Source organism: Xiphophorus maculatus, chromosome 3 (assembly GCF_002775205.1).
Source record: "Xiphophorus maculatus strain JP 163 A chromosome 3, X_maculatus-5.0-male, whole genome shotgun sequence".
Classification (NCBI taxonomy): Eukaryota; Metazoa; Chordata; class Actinopteri; order Cyprinodontiformes; family Poeciliidae; genus Xiphophorus; species Xiphophorus maculatus.
Window position 1 is genome coordinate 19,906,191 of NC_036445.1, and position 18,645 is coordinate 19,924,835.

Sequence of the window (18,645 nt, forward strand, 5' to 3'; positions counted from 1 at the left end):
TTGCAACATCTCTACAGCTTGTTTTCAAACATAAAAAATGTACAGTTGTTAATGTTTTTTTTATTATTATTTATTTTATATGCAGACTTTGGCATTTTAACCCTATTGCAGAGTCTTGAAATGCTACTGGACAGAAAATGTTCATGCTAGTTTCTCCCACAGAGTAACTAAAATGTCTTTTCAATTGTATTGGCTGATTATTACAGTGTCTAGAATATGGGTACATTTGTCATTTTTGTGCAACATTTGTACGCAATGCAGCATAATTTTATGTTATATTTCATAGAACCTTACATAAAAAAACTAAAAAAACATCTGAAAACATCATAGGGTTAATTTGTCAAATAACCCTCAACAGAAAGCATATAATATGCACTGAATATGACTGTATATTAACATGTGCAATGCAAATCAAGCAAAAATAATCATTAAAAAAATCTGACTGAGACTCATAAATCAAATCAATCGAATCCAAACGGATCCAGATTTCACCTGATTAGCAAACAGACTCTGCACCTTTAACTGCACACCAATATCTGATGAAGCTGTCAAGAGGTTTAAAACAAGGTTGGGTTACATAAAGTAATCACATGTTTTAGGTTGTTTGCCCTTTCTTTAGTTTTTCTTCTGCTTTAGGAGTGAACAGACGAACAAAGAAAAACATCCAAGTTGGCAAAGGAAACAACCGCGCTTTGCTGTTAAGTTAATATTAAGTGTTTCTAAAACTTTGGTAAAAAGATAAAACATTATTTTATTTTTGTTGTGTTACCTCATCAGGTTTTCTGCTGGTGGCCATGCCGCCAGCTTTTCTATACCTTAGACAGATTCTAATCATCCTCTATTTATGTCTGTCATGCTCTTAATTGCCACCCTCTGGTAAATGACCTTTATAAATCAGCGACGGTAAGAAGAAAAAAGTGGTAAGCGACAGCAGAGCCTTTCTCTCTGCACCAACCACAGACTGCGAATAGATGATGCAAGAAAAATCAAGGAAAATCTCTGGTTGTTGCACAGGAGGAATATTTCATTTCCACCATAAACCAAGCTATTTATTTTTATTTAATTAATGTTTGGTATTAAAATAAGGACTCTACTCCACCCAGAAATATGCAGTAAACTTCTCTTAGCTGCTATTAATAGTGTTAGACTGAGCTAGCTCCAGGCCTGACGGTTAATAGTCATGTCCTTCTGCTTGCAGTCGTCTTGCTCCTACACTTTGGCTTTAATGTAATTTGACACTGTTGACATTTTGTCGAGCTGTTGGCAGTCTGACAAGATTTCTATTAACATGCACGTCTTAAAGAGGATTCATTTCAAGCTGTTGTTTTTCACAGCTACATCTGTCTCGCCGGCAGATTGAGCAAGTTTTAATGACTTGAACTGAGACTCAAAACAAAAGAAAGACGTGACATGAACTGACGGAGGGAACCTGGAGATTAGAAAAATTAAAAATGAGCAATATGTTACAGAAAAAAGTAATAACTTCCCTTTATTTTTTTAAAATAAAGACAAGTTTGATTACTACTCAAATAATAGAAGCATGCTAATATAAAGTAAGTAACATTAACAGACTGCATTGTGTCACTATTTTGCCACCGACTCAGCAAAGCTGCATTATGTAAAATGCAACAGAGGAAGCAGGTCAACATATAATTATATAATTATAATCAGCACAACTTTCTCACCAGGAACCATGTTGTGATGCTGAATTCTTTTTTTTCTTTTTTTTTTAACTGAGAAGCAAATATCTTCTCACCAAATCCTTAAAACCATCAGCTTGCTCGGCTAATTTTTGACAAATTTACATCAAGAATATGAAAGTGTTCAGATAACTGGAATAGTAAATGGTGTGAAGGTATATTTACTAGAACTACTAGGACAGAATTTTGAAAACAATTTAATTGAAATCCCAAACCGCTCATTCCCTTCCCTTTGTCTTGGCTTGTCACATTTTTAATCTTAAATCATCAAATAGATACATTTTGTGAAATACAAAATGTATCAGGAAATATCATATCACTCAGAAAGCAAAGTACATACATAGTGTTATGTACACCATGTCTTTACTGGGATAAAATATGTAAAAACATTTGGTTTTTACATATTTTACATATTCAGTCCATCAGCGCCCCCAAGCAGTCAGATTAGTATTAGTTCAGTTAATCAGATAAAAGACCTTGCTGTCCTCCTGTTGGAGCCACTCCAAGCACTCACTGTATTTGGATAAATAAATCATCATCAGTGCAGACGCAGCAGCTGAATTGAGAAGCGAGAGATTAAAGCTGACTATTATTGCGTCATTAAAGCAACATTTTAATAACAGTCGCATCAGTTTGAACCATGAAACAAATAGGGTAGACATGACAAAACTTCCTCTAAGATACTCACAGAAAAATGCCAAAATGATATTGTGACTTATTTAGCTTTGATCGTGAGCCAAAGTTGATTTTAAGAATATGAGATGCATCGGCAGACTCTGCCAGAGCCTCCGATGAGAGAAGAAAAACGAATCCTACTGTTGCGACAAAATCTACACTCTAAGTGTTAAAGTCTGGACTCTGATGGCCAATCGGTGTGTGCAAACAATGTCCTGTGCTTCTTGAACCGGTCTTGCTTCATTTAATTCTGATTAATTTGGCCACAGTTATCCTTTAATTAGACTGAGGTTAAAGGACACATCTTGGATTGTTGTTTAAGGAATGTGAAGAGAATAAATGTCAAGAGTATAAAGTGTTAGGTTTGGAATTTTGTCTGAATCTCTGTGATTATGTCAAAATTTTCTTATGAATGATCTTATGTTGCCTTTTTTAGAAATTCAGCTTAAAACAATCCATCTAGTCAGAAAACCCAATCAATTCTTTTGGAATTTGCTGTTGTGAATAATTTGCTAGTTGCTGCAAATATTTGTCTTTTGACTTTTTTTAGAGATGCTCATAGTAGACAGGTGTATCTAAAGTGGGGATCCATCAAGGTCCAACAGGTCATTCAGAGACTATTTGAACCAGATCAACACCTTTCAGTCTTTGAATGACCTGTTGGACAGGAATAACACCAAGCAGAGAGACATGGAGACATTTAGCAGAGGTAGCTGGTGCTGATATGAGAGGCTGGGTACACAGAGCCACACAGAGGCACACTGACACACAGCTATGCACACACACTCATACCAGAGGGAAATTTAGAGAGACCAATTAAACTAACAGCCTTGTTTTTTGGAAGAACCTGCAAATCTAATGATTTGTACCCAGAACCTTCTTGCTGCAATGCAACAGTGCTACTGACTGTACAACCAAGGAGTCTGCGTATTCTTTCTCCTCTCAACTTCACGTGAGGTATTAGACTCAAAACCACATTTTGTCTTTGAACTCCTGAGTGACTGATGAAGTTTTGATAGCAGTCAGCCTTACACGTTTTCAGTGGTTAAACTTGCAATCCTTAAATAATGTAGTGTTAAAATGATGTCATCATTCTGAGAAACGTACATCATCTTCTTGCTTCTGTAAATATGCATTAAATAACACGGTGAATTTTGATGGTAGATCTCTATGAGATGGATTTATTTTTGTATAATAATTTTGCATAGTGTAGCAAACACTGCATACTGTATCAAAGCAGAAGGGAAAAATCATAAAGACTTTTCACATTTTTGTTGTTACAAGGAGTGATCAATTTTTTTGTTTGTTTTTACCAAAAGCATAATTTTGCTCCCCCTCTTTGAAATATAATGGAGCAGCTACTCCACTTGCACCACGGCCAGACTGCCTGTGGCAGAAAGGTCAGCACTGGAAAATGTTCCCGGAACATTAGTTGCTCAGAAATCTAATTTTTGCTGTAATCTCGACGAGCTGGGATATGAATTTCTCACAGCAGTTGTCAAAATTCACAGTGGATATTTAAAGAGGGATCCTCTTTTGTTCACATTAGTTAAGCATATCAAAATCTGTGCAGAAAATTATGAATTCTACATTTTTTTGTCAGTCTCACAAACATTGATGACCTGATAACAGTAGTGAGAGGAGTCAAAGTAAGACAGCTGTGCTGGAGCGAGACTACTTCCTTAACTCTTTATCTCATTGCGCTTATCAATGTTTGCATGCAAAATGTTTTTCCACCTGATCTGTTGCTGCAGATGTGATGAAATAGGTATTTATTTTAGAGAACAATCTGCTCCGCAAAAAGGGAGCTCTGAAAAATAAAAAACCTGGAATGTCATGACAGCGGGGTGAGCGCGCACTGTGATGACAGAACCTTTACAAACCTCTACATCTGTCTGCCTGCAGAGTTCTGAGACCTACAGTGGGAATGTGAAACAATGAGAAATGGGTCCTACATTAAAAGACAAAAACAGACAGCTGAAGTCGTGGTTTTTAATTTTATTTTTCTCCTCTCCCCTTAGAAAAAATCACTCATCATTACCCGCATCAGTCATCAACCCAATGAAAACCTTGGGAAGGATTACGCTGCCTCTCTGAACCATGTCCCTCATGGCAGGAGACGCTGGCACTTTTAAGTCTGCATGTTGCTAGGTTGTTGCGTAATGAAGATCGGCATTCAATTCTTAGTGAAGAAACAAGATAGACAGATTAGATTCGTACAGTTGTTTCAGTCCTAACATGAGCATATTCCTCAGTAGATTGAGTTATTAGCTCAAAGAAACTATTATATTATTTATGTTTTTATTATTGTGAGCGAATAAGTTTTATGTCAACGTTAGACTTTTTCAGGTTGTCAAAATGAGTTGCATCACTCTACGTGAGCTTTATTTCCTAGAATAAGAAGTAATAAAATAAGGGAACACATGTTACATTGTCTACTCTTATGCTGCCTCTTTTATTTCAGAAACCTTTGTGTATGAAAGAGAGAAGAAACAAAAGAATGTGTTTACTGACAGTGCTGTAAGTCACTTGTGCGTCTGTCAGAGCTAAAGCCCATTGGAGAGCTGAGCATCTGTTAGCTGTCATGTTGCATTGCCTTGAAGTGTCCACAGTTTTCAGCCCAGTACTCCTGCTGCTGTCTTCAGCTCTGAAGACGTTAACACGGCTTTTGTTATTCCATTTGGCGTCAGTAGGCTGTCCCTGCAGAAACGGCTGGTTGGTTGAATTTGGAGGTCAGCGACCGCAGTACTCTGATCATTTACCACAGTCACGTAGAAAACTGCGAATAACAATTACTATGTAGGTGCTAAGTTGGAGCTACACATTGATGTTCTAGAAATGAACAACGTCACCACAATCAGCAAAGCTTTCTGCGAGGTTTGTTTTCATGTTTCCTCAACAGACATGCATGTTAAGGTAATTCTTTCACTGGTCTTGGGGGTGAGTGTGCATGAATATGTGAAACAGACATGGAGCTAAATGGAAAGATGATCCAACCACGGAGTATCTCACATTTCTTCAATTGTCTATGCATCAGGGCATCCTACCTGCCCCCCCGCAGGACAGGATGGAGATGACAAAGTGAGAAAATGCTTTGTTAAACTCAGCTTGACATTCAACTAAAATGTTCCAGGGGAGAGTCGTCCGTTTGGCCCTTCACTACCTCTCTGCCCATCGGCAGCCAGAACGGCTGAAAAACTGATAAAATGTTAAAAGCCTAAAAACAAAACACTGAAAATTCTGCATTGTACAAATTACATTTCATGTATGAGCATTTTCCCCTGCAGCACTTTATCTGAATTAAAATTGTACTTATAAAGAAAACTTGTTCTTGCTTTACTCCATAGAATCACTCAAAAAAGACTAAAAACCTGCTTCATGGCAGAATACAATTCTTTCACTTTATTTAAACAAAAACATTAAACAAAGACGATTTCTTCTGCTGTTAACATTTACTTTTACAGTCACATTTATCTTTTATGTTTCCCATAATATCCATTTGCAAATGGATATGATTGATTTAAAGCTGAAGGAATAGTTCAGATATATTAACAAGCAGCTTTCACTACAACTCTGGTTTATGCTTTCACAGCGTTGCCCTTATTAGTGCAACAACATTATTCCTGATTTGACATGCTGCTCAGCCATCAACAACCAGTTGCTGCTGCTTGCTGTGGCAGAACTGCATATTTTTAATTTACAGTTATGTATTATTTTTTAATTAAAAAGATATGTCTATTCTTTTGGGTTATTTTGTTAGTGAGTCTCATGATTGTGTTGGGGAAACGATTGAGCTTTCTTCACCTCAGCAGGACTGTTTTGATTCTGATTGGCTCAGAGACAACATCGATGTTTAACTGAACAACCAGAAATATCACGCTGTAAGGCTTTTGCAAGTTGGTTATTTAATGATTCCTGAGCTCTACAGTAATTATTTAGTAGATACTGGACTGCTATTGTTTGTGTCGTCGGTTTAATTGCATTTATTAACTTCTTTGCCTCTGAAGAAGCCGAGTAACAGAAACCACTGGGATATGATACAGTAACTCTCTGACATTTAAGTTTTAGCTTCTTTTGAAAAATATATTGCATAATTTCTTTCTATAAGTACAGTTAAAGGAATAAATGAAGGATACTGTCAGATGTTATTCCTTTAAAGGATATTCACTGCAGGTGTTTTTAGAATCCCAGTAACGCTTGTCAAAACCAGTGAGTGTTTTCCATCTCTTTACTTTGATTTAATATATCACTCCTTGAGAAAACTGTGAAATATTCGCAGAGGAAGCTCCTCTGGCATGATAGCTGTGACTGGCTGCTCTTCGCTCTCTTTAGCTGCTAAATGGAAATCTCAGAGGACGCTATTTCCCACCATGTTTGTTTTTTAAGCTTTTCCTCGGCAGTGTTCGGCGATAACAGCCAGCGGTTCCGTTTGTTGTCAGAGCTTCAGCTGACAATTAGTTATGCAACAGTGATTTCTGTGGGTCTAGGACTTGATTAGTTCCCTGATTTGCGTCTGGTGGGGGCAAATGGCTCAGATAAGACAAGACAGAGGCAGTGACTGCCAAATGAAAAACGCTGCTCCTGCTACAGACATTTAGTCTGTTGGTGAATCTCCACAAATCTTCACAGCCTTCAGAACCAAAGCAGAAGTACTTTAATATATTTAAATCCTTGTATGTGTTTGAAGAGCAATGATGTCATTAATGATGACTGAATAAAGGGAACAAACAAAGCAAGGGGGAGGCAGAGACAGCCTCCATACTGCAATGACTGATGTTTACGCTTTTCTTCTCGAAGCAGCTCTTCCTTTGAAGGAACTGAGTCATTCTACTTGGGTTGTTCTGCGTGGCAGAACTTCAGTCTTGACCCAAACAAAGAAAATTCAAAGAGAAACTAGAGAAACTCCACTTCCTGTGGAAATGCAGTATGAATGCTGTAAGTTGAAGCAGTGAGTAAATTGTCTTTGTGGAGCCCATGCCTGGTTGATCAAATCTATGACACAGCGTATAACAAATATATACTGTATATATATATATATATATATATATATATATATATATATATATATATATATATATATATATATATATATATATATATATATTATGGTCCTCTCTCTACGAGAGGACCATAATAACCTCCCTGAGCAAGCCTTGGTAACCATCACTGTGACAGATGTCCAAGAAAGAGTCTCAGGTATGAAAAACTGGACAGCACCAGGGCCTGACATGATCCATGCCTACTGGCTAAAGAAACTCACTGCCCTCCATGAGCGACTGGCAGACCAAATGAACCAGCTGCTACAAAGTGGGACTCACCCTGAATGGTTAACTGAAGGGCGGACAATCCTAATCCAGAAGGATCCATCAAAGGGTCCAGTCCCACCCAACTACCGACCAATAACCTGCCTCTCCACAACATGGAAGCTCATGTCAGGCATCATAGCGGCCAAGATAAGCAAACACATGGATAAACACATGAGCACGGCACAGAAAGGTATCGGTGTAAATAGCAGAGGAGCCAAACACCAACTCCTCGTAGACCGCACAGTTGCCCGAGACTGCAAAACCCGACACACCAACCTGTGCATGGCTTGGATTGATTACAAGAAAGCCTATGACTCAATGCCGCATACTTGGATCATTGAATGCTTAGAGATGTATAACATCAACAGGACTCTGAGAGCCTTCATTGCAAACTCGATGAAGCTGTGGAAAACCACCCTTGAAGCCAACTGCAAACCACTTGCACAAGTGTCCATCAAATGTGGCATATACCAAGGAGATGCTCTGTCCCCGCTACTGTTCTGCATAGGCCTGAACCCCCTCAGCCAAATTATCAACAAGACTGGCTACGGATACCGACTCAAAAATGGGGCCAACATCAGCCACCTTCTCTATATGGATGACATCAAGCTGTATGCCAAGAGTGAGCGAGACATCGACTCACTGATCCACACCACCAGGATCTACAGCACGGACATTGGGATGTCATTCGGACTAGAGAAGTGTGGTCGGCTGATCACAAAGAGGGGGAAGGTCATCCGCACAGAAGGGGTCTCACTCCCAGAAGGAACAATAGCAGACATAGAGGACAGTTACAAGTACCTAGGTATACCACAAGCAAATGGCAACCTCGATGAGGTCACAAGGAAAGGAGCCACAGCTAAATACCTCCAACGAATAAGGCAAGTCCTGAGAAGCCAGCTCAATGGCAAGAACAAAATCCGCGCAATAAACAGCTATGCCCTGCCAGTAATCAGATACCCTGCTGGAATAATTAGCTGGCCAAAGGAGGAGATAAAAGCCACTGATATTAAGACTAGAAAACTACTAACAATGCATGGAGGATTCCATCCCAAATCCAGCACCCTGAGACTGTACACGAGCCGCAAGGAAGGAGGCAGAGGACTAGTGAGTGTGAGAACCACAGTCCAGGACGAAACAACTAAGATCCATAAATACATCAGGGACAAAGCCTCAACAGACAATGTGCTCAGTGAATATCTCAGACAACAGGGAACGAAGGTTGAGGTGCCAGAGATACCATCATGGCAGGACAAGCCCCTACATGGGATGTACCACCAGCAAATAACCCAAGTGGCTGATATCAGTAAATCCTACCAATGGCTGGAAAAAGCTGGACTCAAGGACAGCACAGAGGCCCTCATCCTGGCCGCCCAGGAACAGGCCCTAAACACCAGAGCAATAGAGGCCCAGATATACCACACCAGACAAGACCCAAGGTGTAGGTTGTGCAAGGAGGCCCCTGAGACAGTCCAGCACATAACAGCAGGGTGCAAGATACTGGCAGGGAAAGCGTACATGGAACGACATAACCAAGTTGCAGGCATAGTGTACAGAAACATCTGTGCAGAATATGGACTGGAAACCCCGAGATCAAAGTGGGAAACACCCCCAAAGGTGGCGGAGAACGCCAGAGCTAAGATCCTGTGGGACTTCCAGATCCAGACAGACAAAATGGTAATGGCGAACCAACCAGACATTGTCGTAGTGGATAAACAACAGAGGAAAGCCGTTGTGATAGATGTAGCAATACCAAGCGACTGCAACATCAGGAAAAAGGAGCAAGACAAACTAGAGAAATACCAGGGCCTCAGGGAGGAACTGGAGAGGACCTGGAAGGTGAAGACCACAGTGGTGCCTGTGGTCATCGGGGCCCTCGGGGCAGTCACCCCCAAACTGGACCAATGGCTACAACAGATCCCAGGAACAACATCAGACATCTCAGTCCAGAAATGTGCAGTCCTTGGCACAGCCAAGATACTGCGCAGAACCCTCAAGCTCCCAGGCCTCTGGTAGAGGACCCGAGCTCAGAGGATAAGAACCACCCGCGGTGGGTGAGAAGGGAATTTTAATTTTTATATATATATATATATATATATATATATATATATATATATATATATATATATATATATATATATATATTTAGATTTAGTTGTTTTTTTATTATTATTTTCATTTGCAGTAAGGAAAACAACAGCTATGTGTTATTCCAAAAAACAATGGAGAAAAAAATATGCTGGTTTTATTTTTTTCAAAATCAAGTCATTTTAAGACCTGTTTTTTTTTTTTAAACAGGTCACACACTGATGTCGGAGGGATTCCTATTCCTTATCCAGCATTTCTCGTAAGCCAGTCAGTATGGTTGTTATCTTGTCACTGAAGATTTTACACCTTTTTATTTTGGCGTGTGCAGAACTAATACAACAACCATCGTTGATGCAAAACTCTGTCTGTTAACCACTTTATTTGGCTGAAAGCTTGTCACATTCAAATTTTATGTGAAAAAATATTTTCATAAATATAATAAAATGTTACAAAGAACAGACCTTGGAGAAACAAGAGGTCACAAATCTATTCTTCGGGACAAAACCTGCAGAAGAGTTATTGAACTTGTCGAAGCTGAATGGCTGAAATCTCAACGTGGGATGTGGGAGGAATGTTTATTTAAAAATGCACAAAAAAGACCAGAAGAGTAATAAAAGGCATGACGAAAATTGAGAGCAGCACAGTGAGAGTACAAGGATGTTACTACTTCTTTGTAAAGGTGCGAAGGTTTAAATGAGGTAGAAACAGATTTCACTTGAAGGATAATGAACTGCTATTCATTATCCTTCAATGAACAGCAGGATAATGCTGTTCAAACTTGGTATCACTTTCTATAAAAAACTATCTTGCTGCGAAACAAATTTACGTTCATTCCAAGTGAGATTAAATGAAAACAGTATGTTTTCAAGATGTCGTGGAAACAAAAAATAAGTTATTTAAGTTAAAAACAAACAACCAAATCTAAAAGATTTCTCTAAATTTTGCTATCCCTGTGGCTGAGACTCAATGCATAAGGCAGGGCAGCATCATGGCAACAATCCAGATGATTAAAACTCTTTTGTGCCTCATATAGTCTGTCAAAATCCCAGAAACCGAGAACACGGAAAACATTTGTTTGAATATTTATACACAAGTATGATTGACTACATTAAGACCCTCCCCCTGGCCCTGATTGGATGTTTTTGACTGTAAGCGGGCAGCGGTGCATTTCTGCAGATGCCAGTAGAACCACATGGAGAAGACAGAGGAACTCGATATTTTCACAGATCATCAACTTCATACTATAGATAATAGATAATAGTTAATCGCTGTCATATATATATATATATATATATATATATACGGTATATGTACTATAACAGCACAAGACGTGGTGCAGAAACAAAATCAAAACATGCTCTCTCAGCGGTTTCATTATTTTAATTACCTATTGTTTTTTATCATTTCACAATCCCTATCTTTTGTAGTGTTACTGCATGATTTTCTTCAGGGTCACTGCAGACCTGCACTGATTCAAAGTGAAGGTGGAAGCACTGGGTGTCAGGCAGGTGTGAAATGAGACGGAAGAGAGTCCGGAGCCGAGCAGGCCTGGCTGCTCATAAACACTCTGATATTTGCATGCACATGTACAGAGGCAGACAAAGGCTTGCATAAAATGTCAAAACCCTATCATTACCTCAACCAGCAGTTAAAGAATGCTATCTGCATGAGAAAACAAGGAGTGTGGACAGGTTTACGTAACACCTAAAGAGGCAAAGATCAGATGGATTTACCCACATGATGGAAAGCGGCAGAATCTCATCAATTTTCTCTTTGAAAGTCACAGCAGGAAAACAGGACGGAAAACTACGGATGACTCTGTGGCTCCCTGCTTCCATGGAAAATGGTTTTGACTTGAAAAAAATTGTCCCTCTTTTTCAAATAGAATAAGTGATAGATTTAATATTACTCTTATCTCTTAGAAGATTGTGAATATACTGTCCTACAACTGCAGGACTGTGTCAGTCACATCAATCACACACACTGATGGATTTCAATATAAATTAATGTGACAGACAAGCATAAATTATTGTATAATTGTGAAGTGGAACGACAACGAGACATGGCATTTTTAACATTAGACAGAAAGAATAGCTGAAATATCTGAAGCCAATACAGTATATGTGTTAGGAATAAAATCAGCTACCCAAAGTCCACCTATCAGTGTAAATCCAAAAGCTGAGTCTCTGAAGTGTAAACGCTGCTTAATACTAGAGGGAAGTAAACAAAGTCATTTCAAGGGACAATAATCTGGTCCTTATCAAGTTGTACGATTATTTAAATGTCAGTGCAAACATACAAACACACCACGCATTTTGAAAGGTTACTATATACAATAATGAAAGCAAAAAGTTTGTGAATAAAAATATTAGACCATAAAAATAATAGATATACCAAGAAATACTTCTTTTTTGTTGTTTTTTCTTTCATATTGGAAGTGTATTGGGGGAAGTTATTACCATAAGAATTATGATTTCTCTTTCCATGATTCTCTTTAAAAACTGACAACATGATTGAGAGTTTTAGTTTTACTTCGTAGAAGTTGTCTGACGCTGTCTCTTTGATAAAATGCTATTTGGAGCAAAATGTCTATTTCTGAGGGTCTGACTGTTTACAGATAATTTACCAAAAAGCTCTACATATTGTGATCAAATCATTTGTCCATGTCACTTATTACTATGTGGAAAGTAATAGGAAACAGTAGAAAACAGTAAAATTAATCTTTAGAGTTTTTAAGTCATTTTCTTGTCACAGAAAAAATAATTTTAAAGTCAGCGCCACATTTCTTCTGTTTTCTGGCTAATACAAAAACTGTTTTTACCACAATATTTTGTTTTGACAACAAAAATTAATTCCTCCCACACTTTAGGCATACATATTTATCACGAATAAATGTTTATATTACATTATTTGATTTGATATTTTCATTCGAGTGGCATATTTTCTAGGTGTTTTAATCATATTTTTAATCTGTATTGGTTGTTTTTGATTTCTTAAATTCACCGGGTCGTATAAAGTGTTATCTGTAAACAAACTTGCCAATAATGTTGCAGAACCACCTCTGTACAGCCTGCTGCTGCAGCAGTGGGGACGCATGTAAACGAAGGTAAACAACCGACCACTCAACATCCTGTTCAAGTGCTGTTGAAGTCGGAAGAGTAAGAGGTTGAGAGAATCAGAGTAGGAGATGAAAAATGGCAGGAAATCTGACAGAAACAGGAAAATGGACAGACTGGCTGCGTGATGAGAGGAGATGGAAACTGGCAAGTGATGAAAAACAGACGCGTCTGACTGTAGACGTTCAACGACTGTGAACAAAGAAGTGCATTTAAATTGGCTAGTATAGAGACCATTTAGTATTGTAGGAGTTAAACGACCTCAATGACCAATCTGAGACAAAAAAAAAAAAAGTTGGGAAAATGTGGTTACCATAGAAACCTCCCAGCGAAAGGGAGGGAGCTCCTCTAATGCTTTTCTCTGTTCTCTGAGAGGTCTGCTGCCCCTCGCTGAGACATCCGGAAAATTATGTCTGAAATCCGTCTCAGCAAAAAGGTTCAAATGCAGTGAAACCATCTCCGTGTACTGCTTGTCAGATTTTTCAAAATCCCCATTATGGCAGGAGTGTTTGAAGGAAATTTAAACATTTAATGGAATTTAGTGCGAAACGTAAAAGACGGACAGACTGCCTGCGGCTGTACCTCTTACTGCACTCCCACTCTTTCAAAAAGAGAACTGAAAAGTTTACATTTAGTCACCATTCCTACTTGCAGTTGAATGAACCAAAGAAGGAGTAGTGGGCTCGACTATAGAGAGTCACAAAAAAAATACAGCCTGAAGAGAAGTAAGACAAATTTAACCATGCATGATGAATGAAATCAATTTTAGTTTTTCATAACCCCTGACTCAAACCTATTTGTGCATTTTCTGATGGTCGCTGATATTTACAGCTCAAAAAATGCCATAGTGCTTTCCAGTTTATTCAACGTTTCACTGATGATGACAAGAAAGTGAATAATTCAATGAGATTTAAACCTTTATCTTTACATACTGTATAAGTAACCAAAACTTGGCCTCAGTTATATAATCACATCATCTGACAAAAGATTTTAGAGTAAGATTGAGGGACTGGATTCAGTGTGAAGCACTGTGCAGGAAAAGTCTGTGGAGGGAGGAAATGTTGACATGCTCAATTTACCGTTAATTGTGCAGCAACAATCAGCCACTTGTAATTACATTCTTGTCTTCATAAAGGGACCAATATCACTAATTACATTAGAATTATACTTTATCCATAAACTCACAAAATAAGCTGCATGTTTCTAAGGGGTAATTAACAGCAATTGAACTAAGGAAATGTCTTCAACTTATTTGATATTATAAAAACAACAAGAACATGACAAACAATGATGCCAAGTTAAAACAAAGCAGGAAGATTCTTTTTATATATCACCATAAAATCCAACAAATATCTGTTTTCTGATATGATTTGGCGTTTTAATTTGGGTAGGAGACGTCCAAAGTCAGTATAAGGAGAAATAAATTAAATATTGTTAAAATCGTAGCAATAATGGCTGAATTTAATCTAAAAGTTAGCTTTTAGTTGAAATGCTCTATTTGTGTACTTATAGAAGACATAAATCATAAGATTAAAAAGGAAAATCCAAAGCATGGAATACATTCAATTAGTTAATGGCTCAGAAAACAATATGACATTACAAATCATTGTGAAAAAATACAGAAGCCATTTCCAACTATACAAACACATCAATTCTGCACCATAATGAGATTAAAAATATATATATAACAAAGAGATTGTTATATTAAAACAACAAAAGCATATTGCTGAGCCAAACTTTCCCCTTTCCCAATGTAACAAACTGAAGCCTAATTAGGTCCTCAATGAGAAACACTACAGTGGCATTAGTCAGCCAGGAAGGGAGAAATGAGGATGAATAATCCTGTCAAACCTTTTCATCCTGCCTTCAATTCCCGGGCCAGAAGGGAGCAGAGGGGAAAGTGTTTTCTGAGAATAAAGCCAGGCACTAATGGACCTTCAAATCAAGTTATTTTGGCTCAAATCATCTGTAGATGTAGATGTAGAGCTGCTGATGACACTGTGTTTTGGATGATAGTATGGCCTTCAAATCTGAATAACATTGCAGGTGAAACAACTTGCACCATGGGTGAAATATTAAATGTTAATTGACTTTTATAATAAATGGAAACTCTGTTGTTTTATTATAAAATAGTGAAAGACCGACTGCAATTTATGTTGTGCCAGTTGGTATTAATTGAAGGACACTCTAAATAAATAAGTTTTAAACCTTGGTTTAGTGGAAATCAGTGTTTCAGCATTTTTGCATATTTCTGGAAATTTGTTCCAGAAAATTGTCCTCCTTCATTCTGCTGTGTTAAGCAATTTCCCCAGTTTTCTATCCTCCTATTAAATCATCTTGAGAAGATGAGGAGAAGGAACATTAATCTCCATAACAATAGCGTTGGTCTCATTATACTTGATGATAGTCCTGATGAAGGCTGCCTGAAATGGACGTGACATTTAAGGCTTTTAGTCAGAGGTATTTACATAATAATTTATGGTTATATATTGGTCTGGTTAACATTTTTAAAATAGGAACCACAACAGGAAAGCTTCCTTTGTGTGCAAAATAGGGATGCATAACAATATGTAATACACTTATTTTGTTTTGTTCTGTTTTTTTCTGACCAATGGAAATTTTCAGTACTGTAGGAATATTAAGAATTTGACTCTTCTTGTGCTATGATGCTTTAATAGCAGAGAAATGTTCTAAAAATGCTGAGTTTAAACATTTTTAGACAAAACTACACTTTAGCACACATCCTTATGTTAAATATAAGCATCATTTTGGGTGGAGACATGTCACCTCAAAGCATTTAGTAGTTGAAGAGACACAGACAGTGGACTGGTGTCAGCTGAAGCATTTCCTGATCAACGTGGGGGAAGCCAAGGAGCTGGCGGTGGATTTCCACTGAAGCAGATCCAGACCCACGACTGAGTCTGGATCTGACGTGGTCTCTGGTTGTTCCCTGACACCAGGGAACAACCAGAGACCTGACTCTTACATAGTCAACTCTTACAAGTAGAGTAATAAAATCCCTGCTGTTATTTGCTTATTATTATTATTTGTCTTTAGCTTCTTGTAAATTGTCTGTTGCTGTTTCTTTGGTTACATGTAGGCACATCTTGTACATTTCTTTAAATTACCATAGAGTCTCACATTTATTTTGATCAGAATTTACTATCTTTAATCCCTGTACATTATTATTATTTTGTAAATTTGCCCTGTACAGTCTTCTTAATGTACTGATTTAATATTTTTACCTCAGTTGAATCTGCATGTATCCATTTACGTTGCTGCTGGTACATATGAATTTCCCCACTGTGGGACAGTAGAGGATATTTCTATTCTAATCTTAGATGTCTCTGCTGTAAAGACTTCTCTTGTAAACTTTACTTTGCAAGCTTCGGGTGAAGTCATGGAGCCTGCCGTCGCATATTTTCCAGCACTCTGCAGAGCCTCTTGCTCCTGCAGGTCATTTCACCCGGCATCAAGCATCCATGCATATGATACCATACCAGGAACAACACTCCCGTGGCTCCTGTTCTAGGCAAACATGACTCACTCTAAACATCTAACAAACTGCGGATCCTCAAACGACACCATTCTTCATTTGCATACAGTACAGACCAAAAGTTTGGACACACCTTTCTAATTCAATGGGTTTCCTTTATTTTCATGACTATTTATAAGGCAAGAAATCCCACTTATTAACCTGACAGGGCAGGTTGACCTATGAAGTGAAAACCATTTCAGGTGACGACCTCTTGAAGCTCATCAAGAAAATGCAGAGTGTGTGCAAAGCAGTAATCACAGCAAAAGGTTGCTACTTTGAAGAAACTAGAATATAAGGCGTATTTTCAGTTGTTTTACACTTTTTTGTTTAGTGCATATTTCCACATGTTATTCATAGTTTTGATGCCTTCAGTGTGAATCTACAATGTCAATAGTCATGAAAATAAAGGAAACTCATTGAATTAAAAGGTGTGTCCAAACTTTTGGTCTGTACTGTACATCAAAGAAATTAACCAATATATAATTGTAATGAAAGCAGGAGTTATTATCATAATGGGAGTGTTGTGCTGTAAAAGACTCCCCAACTCCACTCAAACACTGAAGACTGCAGGTGATGAACCACATTTAAAAGCTCGATGACACAAACGTCCAAAGGGAAAGGAGCCAAAGCTTCTAGTGAGCTCTGAGCTCCTGTTAGTGCAGCGTGATGGAGAGTGACTGCTTTAAATGTACTGCAGTAATCATAAAAAAATGCATGAGGCAAGTCTAGTCAAGACAAGAAAAGTGGAATAAAGGTTATTTACTGTAATTTATCAGAACAGAAGAAGGGTCAATCAACAAAGCCTGTCTGGCCAGCGAACAGCCCAGGAGACTGTCTGCATGAGACGACAGTCATCTAAGTGGAGCTCAGAGAGTATGATGGCGTATGAATCAATATTGTGAAGGATTAATAGAAACTTGGTCAAACAACCATGGTTTCATGGTACCTTGGGGAGGCCGAGTTGAGTGGAGGACAGGTGAAAGGTGGCAAGTAGGTGGTTTCAACTGAACCGATAATGGAGATTGATTTTGTATTTTGAATGATAATGGGTTTTTTTTTTTGTTTTTTGTTTTTCACAACCTGCACCAAGATGCACTTAGAGGAAGGCACAATTAACAATTCTTTGGGCAAAGTTCTGCTGCTGGGAAATTGTGGGTTTTGCCATCCATGTTGATATCACTTGTACAAGTACAAACTAATTAATTATTGTTGCAGAAAATGTACACTTTTTTTGCTAACGGGATATTCCCTGTTGGTCTTAGCCTAACAGGGAATGTTTGTCATCGTTAGTCAACTTGCTAAAAAAAAGGTTATTGCTAAAAAAAATAAATAAATCTTTTTTCTCCCCCCAAAAAAAGTTCAGTACTAGTCTGAGAAGCAAAACAACAAATTTGAGGTGTTGACTTGGCCTCAAAATTTCCCAGATCTCAGTCCAGTCGAGCATCAATAGAAAGTGCTGAGTAGGCATTTGCAGAGAAGACCAGAGTTGCTGCTGGCAACACTTTAACACTGAAAAACCACAGCACACCTTCAGGGTCCACGCATCGATGAGTCAGGGCTGTTTTTTGGCAGGAAATGCGGGCCGACCCACTAGTAGACAGCGGATGTGTTGAACGACAATGAAGGCCTCTTTAGAAAGTCTGATTCAAGTTTTCACATCAAAAGTTTCTGAGCTAAAGAGAAAGGTTGGTGAACCCCATCAGCCTGCTGCAGTGCAGCAGTGTGAAGATTTCAAAGAGGGAAAATAGTTTTGATGAGTAGGAAATTTCTCGAAGCGATAATGGCTTGGGCAGGCAGGGAGCGGCTTCTTTAAAGAGCCATTATGGGAGCAGGAGAAAGAGAGGAGTCTGAGACTTTGTCTCCACAAGACACGGCAACATTTGGGAAGGAGAAAAATAACCTGAAATATTATTTTTCATTCAAATGATTTTAATAGAGCATCCTCTGAATTCATCTGTAAGCTAAAATTGCGCACGGTAAAATAGAATCATGCTTGATTATATATCATCTTTTAATCACCTCAGTTTCATTAAGAATGACCCAGACTTTAATGTTCTCTGGTAAATCGATGCTGAAACAACATATTGAAACAGCAGCAGTTTACTTCACTCTACTCTATATTAAAAGGAAACACCAACACCAAACATAAAAGCAGCTTTGACACTGTGGTGAATTCATACAAACTGATCCAATAGCAGGATATAAATGGTTAGTACTAAGTA